We start from the raw sequence: 23,615 nt of genomic DNA, 5'->3' as shown, positions 1-23,615 counted from the left end.
TTTCTGAAGCTGAGCTGTGATTGGTTGTTACCTGAGACCTGAGCAATATTGATGTCATCTTCAGTCGACAGCAAGTGGCAAAATGGCTGCCCCCTGAGATGGATAATAACGGCTGGATTTTGCTGCTTAACTCATATTCCTCTAACACAATATTAACCAGAATACTATATTTAGACCAGTGGGGCTGCATAGAACATGTTTTTTAAAAAAAAAATTTGGGCTGACTTCCCCTTTAAATTAACCTGTTTTACTTCTTACAAGTTGAAGTTTTACGTATGACACATAATATGATGTGTCATTCTCAATGCTGCACACATAAAAAATAAAATGATTTGACAAGGAAATGACAAAGGTCAGTCAAATGGGACTGGTGATGGAAATAAAAATTATATATATTTTTTGGTTTGTTAATGATCTCTAAATTAATATAATTCAATTGGAAAGTAACCTCCCCGTCATATACATTTTTGTACATTTTCCACCTTAAGATTGCGGTCATAATATATAATCTATCTTTTACAGTAAATTTACAATGACAACAAGTTAAACAAAAGTAGGGAGGTTTGGCGGCATCACTATATGGACCCACTAAATTCCCAGGTGTGAATTAAGATTTCACCCCTTCAGAGCCCAAAAGTGTTTTCAAGTAACAAACTGAATATTTTGCATACACTCAGCAGCCGTCTTTCCGCCGACGGATGCTGTAAAGTTTAAAATACATGAAACTGAGGACCGATTCATTGTGTTCCCCTGTTTGTGTGCCAAGGCAGGTCCGTTAGTTATCTGCCAAATATTTCCCTGTGGAGAAAAAAAAAGTTTTTTTTTTTTTTTTAAGAAAATTAAAATGACTCAAACTGATTTAAAAAGAAAGCCTCGTGGCAAATGGTTCAAACTGACCTGCAGCAAATCTCTTTTTAATCAGGGATAGCCTGTAGCCAGTCCCGAGCAGTTGGATGTCGCAACCGGACATCGTGCTTCCCTCACTGGCGAAGTGAACTGCAAGCTGGGATGGTTTGCAAGGACCCTCTGTCATCTGGAAACGGCCCAGCAGAGCCCCTACTCCTGCAGGACGCAAATGTAGCCGCAACTGATTTTAACATAAAATGATCATGTGTTGTGAAAAAAACAGAATAATATTTGTAAGGATTTCAAAAGTAACTTGCCTCCGTTTTCAGACCTATTCGAAAGGCTGGGAATCTTCCACTGTATCATCTGCTGCTCTGGATTCCTTTAAAAGAAACAATGTTTTTTTTTTTTCAACTCAGCAAGCCTAATTAATTTAATAGCAAACAGTGAATGTCACAATGCAGAGCAGAGTTTCAAATCGTCTTTACCCACTGAAATGAATGGCAATGCCATTAATCCATTCCAGCTTTCCAGAACAAAAAAAAATGAGAAAAAAAATAATGAAAAAAATAGCACTCTATAATAGTATACTTACTTAAAACATACAGGACTGACATAGTTACAAATATTTTTTAGTCACACTTCATTCATTCAATGCATATTATATTGCTCATTCTGATGTGTGCATCTTGTGAGTCTATACGTCGCTGACACTGATAGAATAAAGCCAGTGTTGACATAGATACCTTGAAAGTATCTTAATAGTATAGTTACTTTGCAGATTACTTGCATTAAAAAGTAACTAAGTGGATTTACTGATTACTTTCTAAAAAACAAAAAAGTAGCTAAACTAGATTACAAGTTACTTGAAAGGATCTTTGTGCAGTTTGTCACGCTTTTACTCGTGACTGCCATTTCTGGCCCAAAGCGTAACTGCAGCATCTGTGTCAGGCTCGTTCATGGTGCGCGTGCGAGTATGTGCACGATCTTAAGTGCACACCACATGTCTGCTACTCCGCGGGGAATGCGCATGACTTTACCCTCCACCACTCCATCCCTCCCTTCCCCAAAGAAACTGTGGAGTGTGTGGGGTCCGCACACTCCAAAGGGAAGATAAAAGCTGATAAGTGCAGTCAGAGTAAAACAGTCAGGGCTTTTCATACTCATCTGGGCATTGGTGGAGCATGCATGATGTAGAAAAAGCTTTAATATTACCTTTTTAAATGGCACAGTGCACCTTTAATAGTTACATTTAGCACATACCGACAAATCTGCTTAACAGAAATGACACCCGGTTTTGCCACTTAATTGAAAGTGTTTTTAACAGTGACGTTTAAGAACGTTTTTTTTTTTGAAATTAAAAATAAAATAGACAGCAACCTTTTTGACATATAATTATTTTTTTAAATTTAAAAAGATAATATTTTCAGTATTTATGTTTTTAATTTAAAAAATCTTTTACATTTTTTATTTGTTGTTATTTTAAAGAATTTAAACATTGTTTATAAATACTTGTTTTTATTTAAAAAAAAAACTTTTACATTTTTCATTTATTTTTTTGTTATTTTAAAGAATTTAAACATTGTTTATAAATATCATGATTAAATTTGGGGACCTCCTGCAATCAAATTATTTTTGGGGACATGTAGATAACACTGCAGACTGTGCAACAATCCTCAATATTTTTGTTTTCAGCAGACATAACATTTAAAACAGTGACTGTATTTATTTGCTTGTATCTTGAACGAGAATCTCTCTCCTTTCTCCATTGCTGTTTATGGACACGTGAGTTTCAATGCACTGAAAACGATGATGTCACTCCCTCAGATGAGAAAGTTAAAAAATTTGAATACTCCCATAATGCATTTCAGTACGTTCAATACTAACGTTTCCCTTTCTTAGGTCTGTGTATAGTTATTTGTTTAGTGGGTGACAAGAGTGTGCAGTTTATTTAATTGTCAATTCTTACTGCCTGGTGGCTTAGTGTTAGTACATGTGGTAATTAGAGGTGACACATAAAAGTATCAAAGTAACTTACAATGATATCAGAAGAGTAACTATAGTCTGATTACACAACTCAAAATAGTGTATATGTTACTTGAAAATGCGCACATTTTGGAGTAACGCTTTATCGGCATCACTGATCATGAGTAGTGAATAAAAACTTCTGATGTAAAAAGCCCTCACCAGGTGGCAGGTGGGACCATAGCCTGAAGTTTGGCTATGCCTCCATCCACAGGAACCAGAAAATGGACGTTGTGAAGCGGAGCTGGGGTTGCCATCGACTCTGAGTTGTATTTGTAGTCTATTCTTAGGTCTGTGTTGTCGGCATCACCACGCCAACTCACGGCTAGATTGAGAGGAGTGGACTGGATTCCATCTGCTGACACCTGGGATACACAGAAGGAAGGATTTGATGGACGGGTTGATGGACGGATTTATGGGCAATGGCATGGATGGATACCTGATATTTGATCATATCCACATTGTAGTATGTAGCCTGGGGCTTCTGCTCAGCCACTTTCTTAAGATGACTCATCAAGTTTTGCATATTCACCCAGAACTCCTTGGTGTCTACACTGCCTGTTGGGGAATCACTAAAAGGATCAGAAGAATAGACGCCATTCAGTGATTAAAAAAAATATATATATAGCATCAAAATGTGCATTTTCTATTGCTGCATATTCGTACCAGCACAGCAGCTGTGGATTGGGAAGCACCTGCTCCAGTCGAGTGTAGTTGCTGATGCTAAAGATGAGGACTGGTTGAGTCGGGTGGCTGGCGAAATGTCTGGTGATGCCTGCTGGGAAGGAGAGCACTAGTTCGCCTGTGATCTTCACTACACACCTGAAATAGCAGTAAAGAAAGAGGCTGATGTGAGATCTAACAGAAGCACCCTCGAATGTAATATTTTCCAGAAAACATAATACAGCCTGAAAATTTAATACAATTTGCACTTAACTCATTCACACTTAAAAATGTAATAAAACCCCATAATGCAATATTTTCACCAATAATCTCATCTAAAAAACTGACAGATATTTTAATAATATTTGTGCTAATAAAGCTTGTTATATTATTGGGCATTTATTACATTTTTAGGTGGGTCTTTTCCCCCCCTCAAAACTGATCATGTAAAACTTGACAGATAATGTAGCATATATGTTCATTTTCAGTTCCATGTTCTAAATTTTTAATGTTGAGAATCTTGAGATTTTTACTTGGATTGGAGTGTTATAATTTTGGTGTTAACTGGTTCAGAGTTGATTCCAACACCCAAATTGTATTTTTAACGCTGTGTGATTTAAATGGAGGTCAGTGTTGGAGTTATTTGAGCACGTTGATAACTCTCTCTGCAGAAAGTTAATCAAAGTAATCTACGCCCACTTGATTAGAGCTGTTCTGCCGCAAAGAGTTCTGGGAGTGCTAAGTGTTACAGTTAAATGTACCCTTTTTTTAATTGAATAATTATGTTATTAATTATGTTCATGTTTTATAGTTAAACAATCATTAACTAGCTAAATTCACTGCTACATTACATCAGAGTTTTAGTGTTGTTATAGTAACGGGGCATGTGTCACCCTATAAATGTAATAATTTACTGAAAGGGATTTAAAATTATATTATCAGTGAAATTATGACGTTATTGATTTTTATTGCATTTTTGACCAAGTTAAATGCAAATGTTATTACATTTTTAGGCTTTATTAAATTTTCAGGAAATTATTATATTATAGCGCGCTACACTAACCAAAAAAACATTCACAAGAAACTGATTGTCACAGTCATATTTGTTGCGCGTATTCCAATATAATGAAAGCATGATAGTTTAAGCATAAACATCAATCGTGGGCCTACTTGCTGGGGTCCGCGCCTTTGAAATAGGCGTTGATAGTTTCTGTGAAGGCAGCTGCCACTGGCAGAGTGTCTTGCGGTCCCATGGTAAGTGGGCTGGGCCCTCTTGAACATCCTAAGTGGGACAAATAAAGATCAGCTGTGTCAGAGCAAACATTCAGCATTAGGTTATACGGTATCTGCAGGGTTTTAAAGCACAATCAGTCTGACTAGTTCAAAATAAAGGTACTGTACATGAGCAAGATGTGGGATGTGATGAGCAATGAGGTTGATTATTAAACAGAAGCGGGGGACAGGACTGCAGCCATGTTTTAACCAAGCACTACAGTTCAATTCAGTTCAAACTGTATCACATCAGTATGCATTCATTTACAAATACGTTACTACTCTTTGTTGAATTATTTTACACTGGTATGATGTCACACGAAAAGCAAGTTAAATTCAACTGCATTGCTTGGCGGAAGCATAACTGTATCTAAAGGTTCCTATTGCATGCATACAGAAACCTTCTGACTGGACTCACCCTCTAAAGCTAAATAAAATCTGCCGTGGTCAAACCAGACCAGAGGCTGTGTGGCCTCTAAAAGTGAGGAGGAAAGACCAATGAAGAAAGACGTGACCGTGATCCAACGACACAATGATGAGCAAGATGGAAACACACACATAGCCTTAGTGTACCTGTGTTGGACAGATAGAGGTCCCTCCCTAAGGTAGGCGTGGACGCCGCGCTCTGTGACGTTATGGAGGAGATGGAGGAAGAGCTCTCCGCCCGAGCCAGTGGTGCAAAAGGTGGAGGGCTTCCAGATACTGGAGGACTGAATGGTCGAGTCTGGATGCATAACATAGTTTGATTATGGCAAGCAACCGCCATTATCACACAACAAATTGTGAATGTGAATTGCACAAATTGGTATGATGATGATATGATGTTATTCTATTTTATAGTGAGGGTTTGTTTATTATTATTATTTTTTTGTTGTGACAGTATTCATGACACAGCACAATCGTTTAGTGCCATTGTGTTTGTTTGTAATGTTATTGCATTAATATTGAATAGCCAATAAAACGTTCGGTAAGTAAAATGCAAGATCAAAGGTCAAACCTGGGCGCCACACATACCAGGTCTGGAATTGGTTTTCCGGGGGGCAACTTTGGCCGCGAGGAAGCCCGTGGCGGTGGAGGAGGAGGGACCGGACTGCCTCGGGATTGTGGCGTGACAGAACGGGCTGGCGAAGACGGGCCTGAGGCACATACCAGTGTCTGAGGTTAGCACCGCTTTTATATCAAAGCAGGACAGATTTATGTTCAAATGACAACTTTTCTCGTTTGCTGAATGACTACAATGGGCCACAGAGGTTCTTGTCAGCAAACCCTTGTTTTTGCTAACAGTATCATCCATCTTTTAACCACACTTTGGCTATCACACCACTAGATGGCAGTAAAGGCTCATATATTTTTACTTTTATTTAAGAATGACAGGCGATTGAGAACAGATTCTCATTTGCCATGCCAACCACATATACAATAATATCTCAACATTAATGAACGAATGAATAATATGTTAGATGATGATTCTTTCAGATATTATTATTGCTTCAGTGTACGTATGGTTAGGATGATATTACTGATTAGCTTACTATATAGATTAAACAAACAGATTTATTAAATTTTTTCTTCAAATTTCTTTTTTAATACAAATTGACCTCTCTAGGGTGGTGGGTAACCCAGCTGAGTTTAGGCGAGAGGCGGGCTACACCGTCCATTGGTGTATGTTATTGTTGTGAATGTTATTGAATGGCCTGTACAAAGCCCCCAACTTGAATGCCATTGAGAATGTTTAGGGAGAACTGAAGAACGAGGTCCATAGGAGAAGAGTGTCAAATTTAGGGGATCTTGAGAGAAGAATGGGCTGGGGTTAGAGATTTAAGACTTGTGGAAAACAATAACAAAAGATTGCAGCCTATTATCCAGCAAAAAGAATGCATGATTGCCAGTTAGCATCAGGGGAGCTAATAGTCTCAGGTAAAAAAAAAAAAAATTGTGGAAAAAACGTTCCTTGTGTGTAAAATGAACCATTAGAAGCATCCAAAATTAAAGTATTATACTTGAAAAATCTGTTAAAATTAGGGGTGTCAAAATTAGTGTGTTAATTTAAAGTTCCTTTAACGCCACTAATTTTTTAAACGTGCGAATAATGACCGCCCCTTACTTGGAAAGCCTGTACTGGGGGAATTCCAGTCGCAACGCAGCAGACACGTCTACGTCCAAATTTAGCAGTAATACATTTAATAATCATGCATGTATTTGTGGAGATTGGGGTCAAGTTGTATTTTACAATTTTAAAAATTTGCAGAATTTCACAAATGACTTCATGTTAAAGATTAGATAGCTCTTAATATGAAAAGAAAAATGCACTGAGTTGTCACCAACGCCTTACAAAGGCAATTATGCCATCTAGTGGCAGAAAAATGACCTCAACACAAATCTATATCACACTATTTTTTTTACAGTACAGGACATCTTTTTAATTATAAACCAATTTTATCTCTTATTATGAAATTACTCTATCAATGACTAAAAGATGCAACCATATTTCACTTAGTTAAACATTTTTTCCCCTCTTTTATGTTAACATGAGTGTAGAAAAAAATATTGTACATTTTATTGTACATTTAGAACCATTATAAAATTTGTGATGAATTGTGAGACTATTGAAGTCATGCGATTAATTATGATTAAAAAATTTAATCGCCTGACACCCCTAATTAAAATGCATTGCTCTCTTTAACAGTACTTGGGAAATACTTAATAAAAACAATTTTTTCATGGGGAGGGCGAAATTATACTGTTCTCAAGTCTATACAATAATTTTGATCAATATTCATTTGAAGAGTTCAATAGTCACGTCTACCTGAGTAAGGCCCAGGGGAAGACATAATCGATCTGTATGTGGTTGGAGGAAGAGGAGGTGGCGTTCCACGGAAGCTCGGCGTTAGCTCTCTTGGTGAACCAGTGAAGTCTGGGATGTCATCTCTCAGGTGCACTCCTTCTGGAGTCCTTTTCCCCCCTACTCCCCCCAAAACCAGGGGTGATAAAACTCCCGCCCGAGGGGACTTTCTCTCCGCTGGCAGAGGAGGCACAGGACTTATTGAAACTCGGGAAGGCGAGTAATGTGCAAACTGCAGCACCTCCTCATCAATCGCCTCCTCATCAAGGCAGACTGCTGGTGAACTTGTGGGAGAGAAGTAAGGAGGCAGAGGAGGCGCTGGTTCATCTGGAGGAGGAGGTCCGAGCATGATGGAAGGGGGTGAGTCCAGTGGCGTAAAAGGAGGCAAAGATTCCGGGGAGAACACTGGAGGTGAAGGTGGGGGCTCATTAGGAGGTGGTCCAGGTGAGAGGCACGGGGTGGAGGGTGTGGACGAGGGAGTGTCTGGGGCAGGAGAATCTGGCGGAGGGGGCGGAGCGGGCTCATCTGGTGGTGGAGGTCTGTCATTTGTGAAAGTAACCCATCTGGTGGACGTGGTGTCCTCAGTGGTTCGCGGGCTACCCACGGGGCCAAATACATCGTCAAGGTCAGGGGCTGGGGATTCTCGGTAGGAAGAGGGGGACAGGATGCTCAGGTAGATGGGAGCAGAACTGCGAGTTGTTCTGCCGTTGGGTAAATCAACTGCAAAAAATCATAATAATGGCAATCTTAGGCAACTGCATTCAAATCCGATACACAATGCACTTGGAGGGCTATTTACCAGCAGATTGTGAAGAGTAGCCTTGACTCCGTGATATAACGTTTTTGGGAGGGAGTGGAGGGGGAGCTGCAAAGATTCAACACAGGTCTCAACATTTCAGCAATACATAATATTTATACACAAACATACCTCCTGTTGGGAAACTTCTGCTCAAAGGCGACTCCGACCTGGGCCGAGATCCTCCCCAGGCATCAGCAGGAACCACTGGAGATATGACAAACAATGTTGCCGCTGTAGTAGCTTTAAATGTATTTACTGTATGTGATATGAGTTTCTATACCATCATATCTGGCCATTTGGGTCTCTGAGGGCAGTCCAAAAAAGGCAGGAATGTTCTGTGGTAGTCTGTCACTGCAAAGAAAATGGTGCAAAGTCTTCGAACTTGAAGTGAGATTCTAACTTCATGTTAGTACAGCAGAAAGTGGAGATTCTTAGCTGTGTAGGTGTTACACACAATGTTGAGTAGAGAGTGTAGAAAACCATTGTGGGCTTTGAAATTCAATTTAACCAGGTTGGTTGCGTAATAACAGCCAATAATCAAAGACCTTGGGGTGTCAGGGGCAGGACTTGGCGTGGGGGTCGAGCGTCTCGGTCGAGCAATCTCTTCACCTAGAAGAAGCATAAACCAGCAGATAAACCCGCTGCTCTGTAAAATCAGCATCAAAAAAGCAAAGAAGATGCACTTACATGACAGGTGCCTCTTTATCTGTCCCTGAAAAAAAAATATTTAAAAAAATTGACATACTTTCGAAGCAATATCTTAAATCATTTTATTTTTAACGAGGGAATATGAAATTGTCATGTATTTTTTTTTTAAACTGTAAAATAATCCATTTTGTGAAGATTAGAACATGACAGAGAAACCTGAAATTAAAACTGCGGTTATCTAAAGCACGCTATAATTAAGGTTGACGAGTTGAGAGTTGACTTCAGTCTAGGTCCAGTTCCCATTTTCTTTCCTAGAGACAAATCTCAACCAAACCGTTGTTGTGATGTTATTTGAACTTTTGTTAAGCGCCTTTGAGTGTACTGAAAAGTGGCTTTGCGTTTTATTTCATTGTCTATTATTAAGTCACATCACCTACTTCACTAATTCAGCACTACTAACAACATACTTCCAAGCTACTACCTCCAATTCAAGTCATCACTTTTCTGAGCGTGCCTAAATAACTGTCTGCCAGACTTGTTACATTCTGCACTGCAGAGGAGATGAGAGGTTTCGGGGTGTCTGCTTTGAAACAGTCAGCAGATGATGCCACAAACTCACCGGGCTGCGTCTCTGAGACCAGCAAAAAGGAAGAGAGAACAGACCTGGGTCAGAAAGTGAGTGACAAATCAGTCAAATGTACATCAACTAAAACTGCACACAGTGTTCCTCTTCACTTTAACTACAGAGATTGTATAATGCAATGTGAGCCATAACACACAAGAGATTAGAATGATGACTATTTACAAAGTAGGTTCCAATGAGACTAGCTCAGTCATCATGAAGACCTCTGTGTTACGTTTGTATGCATTATGTGACAGCCATATCAGTAAAGCTATACTGTATATTCACTGACAGACAGTAATCATGCAAAATAGGGTACAGCTCCAAAAGTAATTTCATTTGTGGTAAGCACAACAAAGGGGAGACTCTCGGGGAGTTCTCATGCAAACAGTTGAAAATAAAATGAAATGTCTTACCGGACTTCTCTTCTACAAGAAGACAGGAGATTGAGTTTTAAAAAAGACAAAGAATGAGATAAGCAACAACAGAAGTCATTAAATATCTCCTTAAAAAGAAGAAGATTTTTGTCCTTAAGTTCTCTCACCAGAGACGGCGAGAGCGCCAAACCTCCCACTGAGGCTTTTAACTCATCCAATGATGGAGGGATGCACTTGGCGCTCTCAGCCACCAGTGGCTTGATCTTGATTTTAAACTTTTTCTTGCTTTCTTCATCGTCCTCTGAATCGCTGGAGGAGAAAAACTGCTTTCCTGTGGAAGCTGGTGAACATTTGTCAAGGACTTGTTCAAAGGCACTGTGGGAAAAAAAGAGTAAAATAACGGTAATTTTCCAGCAGCTGGGGTGCCAGAAAAATACTGCGAAATAACAGAAAATTACTTTCTTGTAAAAACACAGTTTTTTTTCCCATAATTAAAGTACAGTTTTTAACTGTAATTTTAACAAGATTGTATGTAATATACCAGTATATAACCAGAAAAAATCATGTGATTAATCTTTCAAAACATGGCCAATAACTGTGTAAAAAAAAATAAAAAATAAAATAAAATTGCAACAGTTTATTGTTAGGGTAATTCATTTATACAGTATAGCATTTTCACCCCTAACCAGGCTCTCAAACTGCTTTACATTTTGACTACCGATAGTCACTCACCTTCTGATGACACAGCATTTGGAGTTCAGCGTTTTGCCCAAGGATACTTCAATGTTCATCAAGGGGATCAAACCCACTACCTCAGGGATACCAGACGGCCACTCTACCACTGATCCACGCTGCCACTGATGTTTTTTAATTTTACATCTCATGAAATGTATACTTGGTAATGCTGATGCAGCATCCGTAAGTCCAATTATTTGCTTTGCGTATTATTCACCTTCTGAAGCTTTCCCCTGTTATATTGTACTGTTATATTGCATACAATCTTGTTAAAATTACAGTTAAAAACTGTACTTTAATTATGGAAAATTACAGGGGGGGTTTTATAAGAAAGTAATTTTCTGTTATTTCACAGTATTTTTCTGGCTCCCCAATTGTCGGAAAAATACAGTTTTTTACGAGAAAGTAATTTTCTGTTATTTCACAATATTTTTCTGGCGCACCAGTGGCCGGAAAAATACCGTTTTTTACGAGAAAGTAATTTTCTGTTATTTCACAGTATTTTTCTGGCACCCCAATTGCTGGAAAAATACCCTTTTTTTTACGAGAAAGTAATTTTCTGTTATTTCACAGTATTTTTCTGGCGCCCCAATTGCTGGAAAAATACCCTTTTTTTACGAGAAAGTAATTTTCTGTTATTTCACAGTATTTTTCTGGCGCCCCAATTGTCGGAAAAATACAGTTTTTTTTGAGAAAGTAATTTTCTGTTATTTCACAATATTTTTCTGGCGCACCAGTGGCCGGAAAAATACAGTTTTTTATGAGAAAGTAATTTTCTGTTATTTCACAGTATTTTTCTGGCGCCCCAATTGCTGGAAAAATACCCTTTTTTTTACGAGAAAGTAATTTTCTGTTATTTCACATATTTTTCTGGCTCCTCAATTGTCGGAAAAATACAGTTTTTTACGAGAAAGTAATTTTCTGTTATTTCACAATATTTTTCTGGCGCACCAGTGGCCGGAAAAATACCGTTTTTTACGAGAAAGTAATTTTCTGTTATTTCACAATATTTTTCTGGCTCCCCAATTGTCGGAAAAATACAGTTTTGTTTTTTAACGAGAAAGTAATTTTCTGTTATTTGACAGTATTTTTCTGGCTCCCCATTTGTTGGAAAAATACCGTTTTGTTTTTTAACGAGAAAGTAATTTTCTGTTATTTCACAGTATTTTTCTGGCGCCCCAATTGCTGGAAAAATACCCTTTTTTTTACGAGAAAGTAATTTTCTGTTATTTCACATATTTTTCTGGCTCCTCAATTGTCGGAAAAATACAGTTTTTTACAAGAAAGTAATTTTCTGTTATTTCACAATATTTTTCTGGCGCACCAGTGGCCGGAAAAATACAGTTTTTTACGAGAAAGTAATTTTCTGTTATTTCACAATATTTTTCTGGCTCCCCAATTGTCGGAAAAATACAGTTTTGTTTTTTAATGAGAAAGTAATTTTCTGTTATTTGACAGTATTTTTCTGGCTCCCCATTTGTTGGAAAAATACCGTTTTGTTTTTTAACGAGAAAGTAATTTTCTGTTATTTCACAGTATTTTTCTGGCTCCCCAGTTGTCGGAAAAATACAGTTTTGTTTGTTAACGAGAAAGTAATTTTCTGTTATTTCACAGTATTTTTCTGGCGCCCCAGTTGCTGGAAAAATACAGTTTTGTTTTTTCATGAGAAAGTAATTTTCTTTTACTTCACAGAATTTTTTCTGGCGCACCAGTTGCCGGAAAAATGTTGTTTTTTTATGAGAAAGTAATTTTCTGTTATTTCACAGTATTTTTCTGGTGCCCCAGCTGCCGGAAAATTCCCGTTTTTTTTTGTTTGTTTTTTACATTTTGTTGTTGTTGTTACAGTGTACTTTTCAACCTTCTTCAGCATTAAAATGAAATACCTTGAGATATTAAGCTTTGTATGAAGAGAAAAGTTTTCTGAAGCTGAACCGTGATTGGTTGTTACCTGAGCCCTGAGCAACTGTGATGTCATTTGCAGTCAACAGCAAGTGACAAAATGTCCGCCCCTTGAGATGGGTGGTAAAAACGGGTGGATTTTGATTTCGAGATTATGGGAAAATATAGTTTTCTTTACATGTTGTTTGCCTTGCTTTGATTCATGGATTTAGAACATGTTGGAGCCCAAACATCTCCTCCTCCTGTTACTTGCTGCAACAGTGTAGTGAGACATCTGCCGAGTGTCCCAGTTAACAATATTGTACTTGAGGTAAACAACACTCTTTCTCAGCTACACCTTCCTGCTTTAGGGGGTTTCCTTCATGCCAACTGTCCTGAATTTGATTATTCACATGCCGCGGAAGCCTGCAAGAGCCAAAATTCTAAATGCTATTGAAGCTCAGGTCGCTAGTTAAGAAACCATGGCTGGGTGAGACAACTCATTCCATATGCACCCAGTACACTGATGGTGTAGTGGTCCATTCGCCTGACTGAATTTGGTGCCGGCAGCATGGCTTCACTTCTCACTCAGTGACAGTATGAATATGAGAGTGAATAGTCGTTCATCTCTCTTCCACCTTTCACCTGAGGTCAGCTGGAAAAGACTCCAGTGACACCGAACAGGATAAGCAGAATAGAAAATGGATGCCGCCACTGCTCACAAAAAGGATATCATCACCTTCATCACCAGGACGTTGGCTAAAACCTTCCTCATCCACATCAGGCGATGCCTGAAATGACAGGGATAAAAATGGTAAATTACCACAAGTTTCTTTGAACTGTTCTCACAAGAATTCTGTAGGAAACTCAATTGTAGTAGCCGTTACTGATCCAGACACATGAGTTAATTTTCCTAAGATATGAATAAATTCTTGTGAAAACAGGCGCACTAACACGGCGAGCTTGTGCTCTGTTAAAACCAGTGCTCACATGCAAAAGTGAAAGAGGTATCAGCAAGACAAGAGTTGGCAGTGAACACTCACGTATCTGTCCCAGTCAAATTCTCCATAGAAACCATTGGGTGCTCCATTAGTCTTTTTCTGTACAAAACGACAACAAGTAAGCTCTACATCATACTAGTCTGACAAAGAATTACAAGTAAGATAAAAAGAGAAAGGAAAAAAAACGATGGCATTCCTCAAAAATTTGGGATGACATTTGCTCAAATTATAAATTGGAACTAGGCAATTTACTTGGACAAGATTGTCACTGTACCGACAACGATTCCAACTAACATTTACACCTATGGACAGTTGAGTCTTCAACTAACCAAGCATGCATGTGTTTGTTGTTTTTACATGTTGAAGGAAGCCGGAGTACCTGTGGAAAACTCATGCAAGCATGGGAGAACATGCAAGGAAGGCCGGGATTCAAACCCAGACCTTCTCGACTGTGATGTAGACGTGTTAACCATCATGCTTCCACCCAATAAACATGACAGATCATATTAATAGTATACAAGTGAACCGGAAAAGATACCTCGCAATTAATTGAAGTGAATTGCAAAATTCTTGTGAGAACAGGCACTTTCCCTCCAGTATTATATAGTAGCTTACCATGCTAGACAGTCATACTGTACACATGCTAAAAAGTACAGAGGAGAAATAGCTACAACAATAAATATCTAACATATACCCACGTTTCCTTTCTTTCCACTTCCAGTTCCTTCTTTGTCAGGTGAGCTCCTGTTAGAAATTAAAAAAGGTGTAAATACAATAGTGTGACTTGAGCATCCACACTGCTCTAGCTATACTCTATATTGGTTTTCAGTTAAGAGTTCCACAAGCATTTGAGCAATGAAAAGAAAATGTTGTAGGAAAGAATTTCAAAATTCAATGTATTTGTATTTATTCACAAAAAAAAAATCTGGATTTTTCTCAACCTAGAATGACTCTTGTGATTCTCTTATGTAATCGTGAGTTAGAAATTTGACCACTACATTTTAATCGCAGCCATTCCCACAGGCAAACCTGAAATATTACCTTTAACTCATTCACTGCCATCAACGGCTATAGACGTCAAAAATTTATTTAAACTTTTTCTATTAGTTTAACATTTTTCCCATTTTTTGTTAACAAGAGTATGAATACCTAGAGTTTTTTTATTGTATTAGAACAGATATAAAAATTTTGATTAATTGTGAGTTAACTAGTGTAGTCATGCGATTAATTACGATTAAAAATTGTAATCGCCTGACTTCCCTAATTTTCAATACTCTTTTCTTAAAATAAAAAAAAACAATTGTTACATTTTTTTTTAAAGAAAAGATTATTAAAAATTAGGAGCATCAGGTGATTAAAAATTGTAATCGTAAATTAATCGCATGACTTCACTAGTTAACTCACGATTAATCAAAAATCTGTTCTAATACAATAAAAAATCTAGTTATTCACACTCTTGTTAACAAAAGTGGGAAAAATGTTAAACTAATAGAAAAAGTTCAAATTATTTTTTTTACGTCTATAGCCGTTGATGGCAGTGAATGAGTTAAAGATAATATTCCAGGTATCTGATCTAAATGTACAAAAAAAATTCTAGGCTTTCATACACTTGTTAACAAAATTGGAAAAAAATGTTAAACTAATAGAAATAGTTCTAATTAATTTTTTACGCCTATTTCTGTCAATGACAGTGAATGAGTTGACAAGGAAGGCACCAACAGAACAGGAAATGCTCCAGGCTCCAAATGTTATGTAACATTTCAATCAAATAATACTTTTTTGTCTCACATACTGTATCTACAGGTTATCTTTACAAAAGCAAAATCGGGATTGGGATTGAAAATGACTAAAAGTAGTCAATCCACAGTACAGTACAGTAGACAGTAGACAGTGAAGTATAAGCATAGTTTGGTCAGAATTAAGACAATTTAAATACAATTGAAACCACAAATTGGATCCCACCGGGAGGATTTTGGATTGGTATGAAGATCTCTTTTCCAAAATTTCAAGATTTTTCTGATCATAACCCAGTTTCATCTGAATAAAAGGTGTAGTACTGTACTCAATGTGTCAACCTGGGCCACATTGGTACAGCCTTCTTGAAATGTGATTTTATTTTTATTTTTAGCATAATGTTTAGAAGAATAATCAAAACTGTAATGGCCAACTTTCCTACTATATAGAAAAACGAAACTTAAATTGTGCTTTTGTCCACTTTCATATGGGAGTACTCATGTATGAGAAAATCAAAAGCATGCCCTGTCGGACACATTGTCATTTTCTACAAGCTTACATTTCTAGTTACATTTAACTTGTGGTAAGTACTTTTGCAAAAGTCATACAAGCACATCCAAGGTCACTTACGTCGTCTCTGTGTCCTTCTCTTTTTTCCGCAAGCCCAAAGCTTTCCTGGTTCGTTTTTTCAGTCCTAGAACACATACAAGAGAAAGCAAGGGGACTCGGCATCATGAAGAATTTAGCATCGGCATCGCGTGTAGTAAAATCATATATTGACATGTAAATAAACTTCAAAGTAAATAACACTGTGTATTATCTTGACATTAAAATGTACTCAATAGTAAGTAAGAACGCAAGAGTGGAGTAACTTTGAGAAGGTTTATTTAAAGTAACCCAGAGGAATTAGTATATTGCTTTAGGGCAGAAACATTGGCTATCGACAAACAGCTTCTACAGAAAATGAAGCTGCACTCTGCACAGGCTCAATCAACTTATGAGACTTAAAGGAAACACAAGCAAATGTTGATTAATGTGCTCACTTCATTAGCGTAATTCAAGGGGAAAAGCAGTGAAGAGGTCTACCAAGGGTGCAGAAACTGTACAAAGGAGTCACTTTTTACAGCAAAATTTTGCACCTTTGGCTGCCCTTTTCTGTGATGCTGTCATTGCAAAAGTGATGCATTCATAAAAATAATAATAATCATTCCACTTAATAAATATACACAGCTTCGAAACTAAAAGGGGGAAAAGTTTGGGAGGCCCTTGTTTAAACACATGATTTCCTTGTGTATTTATTTCAATAAATTGATTGAAGTCCTGCCTCTGCCAGGTGAATGACCAACCTTGTGTCTCATAAAGTGTATATAAAAAGTCTACACACCCCAGTTCAAATGCCACATTAATGTGCCATCAAAAATTAGGCCACGATAAACAATTTCAAAACTCTTTCCACCATTATTGTTACAACTGAATTGATAAAAAAAAAAATTCTTCTTGAGAAGGGAAGTGAAAATAAACAATGTGGTTGCATAAGTGTGCACACCCTCATAACTGGGATTTGCCTGAGGTTGAAATTAACCAATCACATTCAAACGCATATTAAATCACAGTCAGCACACAGCTGCCACCATTTAAAGTGCCTATGATTAATCCCAAATACACCTCAGTTGTTCTAGTAGGCTTTTCCTGACAATGTTTTGCTTTATGTCAGAAGCGTGAAGGTTTTGTGCTAACACTGACTAGTATTTCTGTCCATAATTCCCTTCACCTTGTCCAATGTCCAAGTTCCAGATGAAGAGAACTCCAAAGCATGATGCTGCCACCGCCATGCTTCACCATCGGTAGACTGTTCCTTTGGGGATGAGCAGTGTTGTGTTTGGACCAAACATACCTTTTGTAATTAAGGCCAAAAAGTTCGACCTTGGTTTCATCAGACCAGCACACATTTGCCACATGTGTTTGAGAATTTGAAATATATTTATTTTTAATTGTGTTGAACTGGTTACAGGTCACATTAATGGTGGAAAAAGTTTGAAATCTTGGTCTCTTTAAAAAAAAAAAAAAGCTGGCATTTAAAAAGGGATGTGTAAACTTTCTATAGCCAGTGTAAATAATATTAAGCTAGTCTATAATTGGGAATTCATAGTAAAAGTATATAAAATTTTCACCAATTTATCAAGCAGAGTAACAAACAAGCCGGACAATGGTTCCATGCAAGAACATTTGCATGTTCATTCGTATTGAGCACAGCACACCTGATAAGAGCGATTAGCGACAAACAAAGGCTATGAGTGGCGTATAACACGTGAATGTCCTCAAGCTCAGGAAGTACATATAAAACCACGAGAGACTAGCTGCAGGTCATTGGCCAATTTTAGCTGCCGTCCATTTGCATGTTATCACAGCATTCTAAGACGGGAACCTGTCATTAAGGTTGATGTATATGATTTACCCATGCCATAGTTTATCATTTGATTGACTTTGTTTTTAAGTATATGAGGATAACTGAGTACTGTTAGCACAAGGTGCAATATGCTGATCACCTTAGAGCCATCAATACAAATACAGCTCACAAACTCTACATAGCACACATAGCAATACACAGACAACTACAGTGACAATGATAATCTATCATCACATGACAGGACACCAGCAAGACCACATTGCACCAGGGCACCATCTTCTTCTTCTTTTTTTTTTAAACCACACCTCACTCGCCTTTGCATTCATCAAACATAGCTGGCCAGTGCACAACAATTCAGTCACCAAGCTTAGTAACGCACGGACAAAGTGTCCCTAGCAGTCCACACTGCATGACAGAGCACATCAATGTATTCGGTTCTTACTGGCCCAGCAGGACACAAGAGGGCAAAAGGGAGGACGCAAAGGTTGGAAGACATTGAGTGTACAGATTACCTTGCATCATGGTTGCGGATTTTCATCCTATACTGCCGCTGGTGTGTAGATGGGCGTAAGTGGAAATGATTCCAGCTGGTCAAAGGATGCCTGGGCAGGGCATGGTTGCCCGGTTCCCCGGCGAAGCACGGAGGTTGACTCCCTCCTCCCCCAGAGGCCCGACTCCCATATACAGATATGAGGATGGGGGGTGGGGGGTGCAGCAGCTGTGGAGGACAGCAGGGGAGAGTAAGAGATAGCAAGGGAGCTGTGGGGGTATTCAGCAAATCAAGGAATAAGGGGTCCTATTAGTGCACGCTAAGTCGCAACGCCCGCCATTTCTCAGAAGAGAGATGCTCAGGAAAGGAAAAAGAGGAACACAGAACGGTAAGGAGAGCGAAGAAGACTGAGACGGAGGTGGGAGGGGATGGGTGCTTTGCTGATGTCACAGCTGCACTAAACCAATCCCTGCATCCGTGGTCACATGGCCGCTGTCCCCTGATGCCTTCGGCTTCCATCTAACAGAAACATCAGCCAAATGCATGCAAATTGCACATGGAGGTTATGCATGTATTTTTTTAAACTATTATTTATTATTTCAAAAACAAAACAGAATTGTGTGCATTGTGTTTCAGCTGTAGTTTTATTTTCTAGGGCATCCATGCAGTTTGGAGATAAATTGACTCCTCTACTGTATGTAACACGTTACACCCTATGAACAAAAGAGCTGTATATTGACAGCAATCAAAAGTCAATACTGTAGAGTGACATGGGAGGGCCTCTTCCCGTACATCACGACAAAGTACTATGTCCTTGTAATTATAACATAAAGCTCACTGAGAAGTGGCCTTCCGCCTCTCGCATTTGCAGCCTGCACTAAGATAGAAAAGGACAGCCAGTCTTACGAATAGAAATTGTTACACTCGATGATCTTCAAATATTGCGTTGGAGAGGAACAGAGTGACTTTTTTCATATCAGAAAAGACAACGGGCTCTATTTTCGTAGACAGGTGCACGAGCGCTTGGCATAAAAACTGCCGCATCTTCATTTTGGAGCTGGGGCAAGTCTAGTTTACCGTGTTTGGGGATTTGGAGCGCTGGGCATTCAGCGGACCGAGAGCATGTTCTTTTACACGCCCTTGCACTTGACAATTTGGCGACAGAAAGTAAATGAGAAATTAGACCAGCTAAAAGCAGGTCTAAGTTGTGGCGCGGGTGATGTAATGTGATTTTGGTGGATTTGATTGAAGCGCAGGCAGATTCTGCTCTCCACTGATATATCAAGTGGGTGTCCTCATATTTCGTACTTGTAGAATAAATTGATTAAACGCAATTTTATTATCATCAGATTTACAGCTACCACATACAGCATGAAAGATAATTTATTAATGTTTGAAGATGTTGTTACCTTGCATGGCAGGGCAACTGTTAATGAGCTTATCTAAACTGCAGTAACAGGCCACAGGCTCGTCCCGTGTGCTTTCCTTAACAAGCTCCTTACGTAAGATGCCAGGACAGGGTCAGAAGTCACGCCAACATGGATTTAGCCAAGGAGAGGAGAGTATAACATGATGAACTCCAGAAGCATAGAGCTTCGGGATAGTGACATACTACTGATGCAGCTAGATGTGGCACATACAGTACGATGCACAGGATTTGGTTAGCATTGTGTACATTCCTGTTGTCAGGTACTACCTGTACGTATATTGCAAAGCTTTTAGCCCAGGGCAGCCAAACACTGCCACCTACTGAATAGCAATATGGACACTGTGTACCATTGATTGGCCATACCTTTCTTTTGTTGTTCAGTACAAATCAGCAGAGTTGGGCACTTCAGTCTCCCGCCGTTTCCCGTCATTTACGGTGACTATCTTTCAGCGCTGACTGAAGCACGTTTATGTTTGGCGATCGGGTGGGTACCGGTCTGTCTCTTACCGTGTGTTTTTGGGAGGCTTCGCATCAAAGCACTCGGTAAACGGTGGGTGTCGTCAACGACGGGAAACAATGGGAGACAGAAGTGCCCACCTCTGCAAATTACCTATGTAATTAGGGCCCGACTGATTAATCGTTCGGCTGATTTAATTAACTGATATTAGCTAATCAGCAAAAATCTGACTATTTTTTCTTTCTGTTGGAAATCTAAAAAAAAAAACATTTGATTGGGAAACAGTCAAATGTTCTGCCAGTAATTTATGTATTTATTGTTGTAAGTAAGCATTAATTAATTAATTTTATATTTTAAATTAATCGGCCAATTAATCAGTTATCGGAATTTTATTTAGCTAAATATCAGAATCGGCATATGCCTGAAAAAAATCAAGATTGGTCAAACCCTAGTTAAAATCCCCACCTTGTTTTCTATGGATCTTTGTTATCACAGCCAAGCCGTCTGTTTTGTGTATTGTGTAGGGATTAAGACCACAACAATAGTACTTAATAGCAGACATGAAACTTTAGCAGGGTATCAATTAGCCACACCTCATCCAAACACATGTTATTTTGCTAAATAGTAGTCCATAAGTATCTGCTGTATTTCAATAAGAGAAATTATACAGTATTTCACATGGTGTGTTTTAATTTGGTATAGTAAACGGCATAGATGAATTTCATTTAGTTATTTCTATTTCTTTGATGCAGATGCGACAATTTTTTTCAAATAATAATACTCTAAGTTGTGCGTTGGTGTAAATGTGAATGGTTGTTTGACTTTAGTATCCTGCAATTAGATTAGTAACCAATGAGGACAAGCAGTATGGACGGCTAGATAGATAATCTTGTAACTAGGGAATGTAATTTCTATAGAATTTGCATGTGCATGCTGAAGAACTGACACTGAAAAGAAATTCTGTTGAATTAATTTAATGCTGTATTTGTGTTATGATTGTGACAATGTTTTTTTAAGATAAATTATAGCAATAATATTATGTTAGCTGTTAAATTGCTAACATACCAAATGGCGTTCTTACAAATAGAAAGACTACAACCTTAAAAGTCAAAGTGATACAAATACAAATGCAAAATTTTCATCTTGCCCTGTATTAAGGTTTTATTTATCATTTCAGTTGATGAAATGCTGACATGTGAACAGTGGTAATCCTAAAATAATGATAAAGAATTTACATTTGCCCTGATATTGAACGTTGCTTACTTCAAATGAGAACTGATGAAATGCTGACATGTTAAAAGTGGTTTTGACAACTTTCAGCAAAAATAGCAACCTAGGTAGTTAGCATGCTGAGTCAGATTGAAAATAATAATCTAATAAAAAAACAGCAGTTGCTATGCTAACATATAACAAAGCTGCAATGTGAGTGTTAAAGTCACTAGATACACATTTTATATATTTCCCTGTATATGTCTAATGATATTTGATCAAATTATTAAATGCTAGTAATAGCCTCAGAAACATAGTGCTAACAATTTATACATTAACATTAAGCATTAACATAAAGCAATGCAGAAAAAACTGATTAGATAGTGTTAATTGTCATGACTTGCTTTTATAGTTTGGATTACATTTAGTTTTGTTTCATGTTATGTCTGTCTTGTTTCCTCCATGTTCATGTCTTCTTGGTTAGGTATACTAGTTTTGCAATTAAAAAAAAATAATAATAATAAAAAAAAATGTTTTTGTTCATCCTGCACTCGCCTTGCTACCACCACAACTTGCAACTTGTAACAGTTATGGCTACTTAATTACAATTGCCCTGCAGGCGAGTATTATTTCACATTTGAAATAATCAAATGCTAACAGTTGTATGTTACCTTACAGCAAGATAGCAACAAGCGTAACAAAAGCGCTAAGGGATTTAGTTAAGGTTTCGAAAATGTTTGTCGGATGAACACATTATTATGTATCTTCATCTCATTACGGAGGAGAACATGAAAGCAGTCTGCTACTTTGCCAATGGTTTTGACAAATGTAATTATGCTGAAATCTTTTTAACTGCGTTTTTTTTTGTGCTTTTTATTCTCCAATGCTGATAAGGAGGCATTAAGTGCTCATTGAAAGTCTCTTATACTGTAGCTATATAAACATTGCCTATCCGTGAGTGTCAGTTTAGCCGCATGATTACACACACATACAAGAGATATATTTAAAAAAATGGGGGGGGGGGCGTTAATAGGCTACAAGCAAATTGAGGAAAAATTAAGCTATTTTAGTAGCAGTTTGGCCTATTTTTTCCAATAAATAATAGTGCAATACATATGACGTAAGACTCGAACTCCCACGTTCTGCCACTAGATGGCACATTAATACCTACTAAACAGTAAATACAGCCTCCGGTCATCACAATAGTGTCGTCATACACGTCTTTCACATTACGTTCAGAAAAACCCGTCAAAAATATGAATGGTGTGTCAGTGTTACATGTAAACTTACGCATATACAATTTTCCTCTTTATTTCGAGCAATTTTATTTTTTATCCAATCTGCGTCAAAGCATTCAAAAGGTGCTTCAGGTTTGCAGGTGGATCAGGAGGTGGCAGTGTTATACACCAGTGAATTAACCAATTGTCTCTGGGTAGAAAAGACTGAACAACGCTGGCTAACTGTGGTAACGAGAAACCAGAGCTAAAAAGATGATGTAATCCCTTAAAGGGATATTCACACCCACAAAAAATATGACCGCGACAGACGACACAAGGTCGTGTTGCATGGTGACCCATTAAAAAACGAACGCAATGAGGCAATGCGATCTCAGAGTTACCCATTCTTAAAAATACAAAACTGCTTGTTTCCGTTTACAAAGGCAAACATTTTATGTCACATGGGCGACCCTTGTGAGGACAAGTGGTTAAGAAAATGGATGGATGGATGGATGGTCATAAGCAATGGTGAGGTGGGACAAAAACTACATAGAGTAATTTGTGCTAATGTGTTCACTGAATTTCACAACATTTTGGATGTTGAAAATACACTACTGTTGTCTGTTTGCATTTTCAATGTATATCATGTTCATCATAGAGTAATATTTTTTACAAAGTATTTTTTATAAGTGTTGGTAAACACAATCCACCAATCCTTCCATCCCTTCTTCCTTCCATCCATCCATCCACCATCCATCCGTCCTCTTTAGCATTTGTCCCCAATAGGGTCATGAGTAAGCTGAAGCTATAACCCATCTATTTTTTGCGTGAGAGCCAACAGTAAGCCAATTGCTAACCAATCACAGGGCACATATAGACAAGCAACCATTCACATTTAACTTCAGTTCACACCTATGGACATTTTCGTTTTTGGAATGTGGGAGGAAGCTGGAATAACCGGAGG

At 38.1% G+C, this 23,615-nt stretch overlaps 1 pseudogene across 1 annotated transcript; it reads right to left on the bottom strand.

Moving 5' to 3' along the window:
• Nucleotides 1–116: 116 nt before the first annotated feature.
• Nucleotides 117–18,748, bottom strand: LOC144044574 (SH3-containing GRB2-like protein 3-interacting protein 1; annotated as a pseudogene). The gene is made up of 23 exons (XR_013291299.1): nt 18,362–18,748; nt 16,073–16,136; nt 14,407–14,452; nt 13,751–13,807; nt 13,441–13,498; nt 10,262–10,437; nt 10,134–10,145; nt 9,715–9,726; nt 9,135–9,159; nt 8,993–9,056; nt 8,728–8,798; nt 8,577–8,651; nt 8,448–8,513; nt 7,613–8,368; nt 5,821–5,942; nt 5,225–5,530; nt 4,705–4,816; nt 3,538–3,693; nt 3,311–3,443; nt 3,034–3,236; nt 1,164–1,228; nt 898–1,062; nt 117–798 (listed from the first exon to the last, which is right to left on the bottom strand). The product of XR_013291299.1 is annotated as an SH3-containing GRB2-like protein 3-interacting protein 1 (transcript).
• Between the last annotated feature and the right edge of the window lie 4,867 nt (nt 18,749–23,615).

Source organism: Vanacampus margaritifer, chromosome 2 (genome assembly GCF_051991255.1).
Source record: "Vanacampus margaritifer isolate UIUO_Vmar chromosome 2, RoL_Vmar_1.0, whole genome shotgun sequence".
NCBI classification, from domain to species: Eukaryota; Metazoa; Chordata; class Actinopteri; order Syngnathiformes; family Syngnathidae; genus Vanacampus; species Vanacampus margaritifer.
This window is presented reverse-complemented; position numbering and strand designations above follow the sequence as displayed.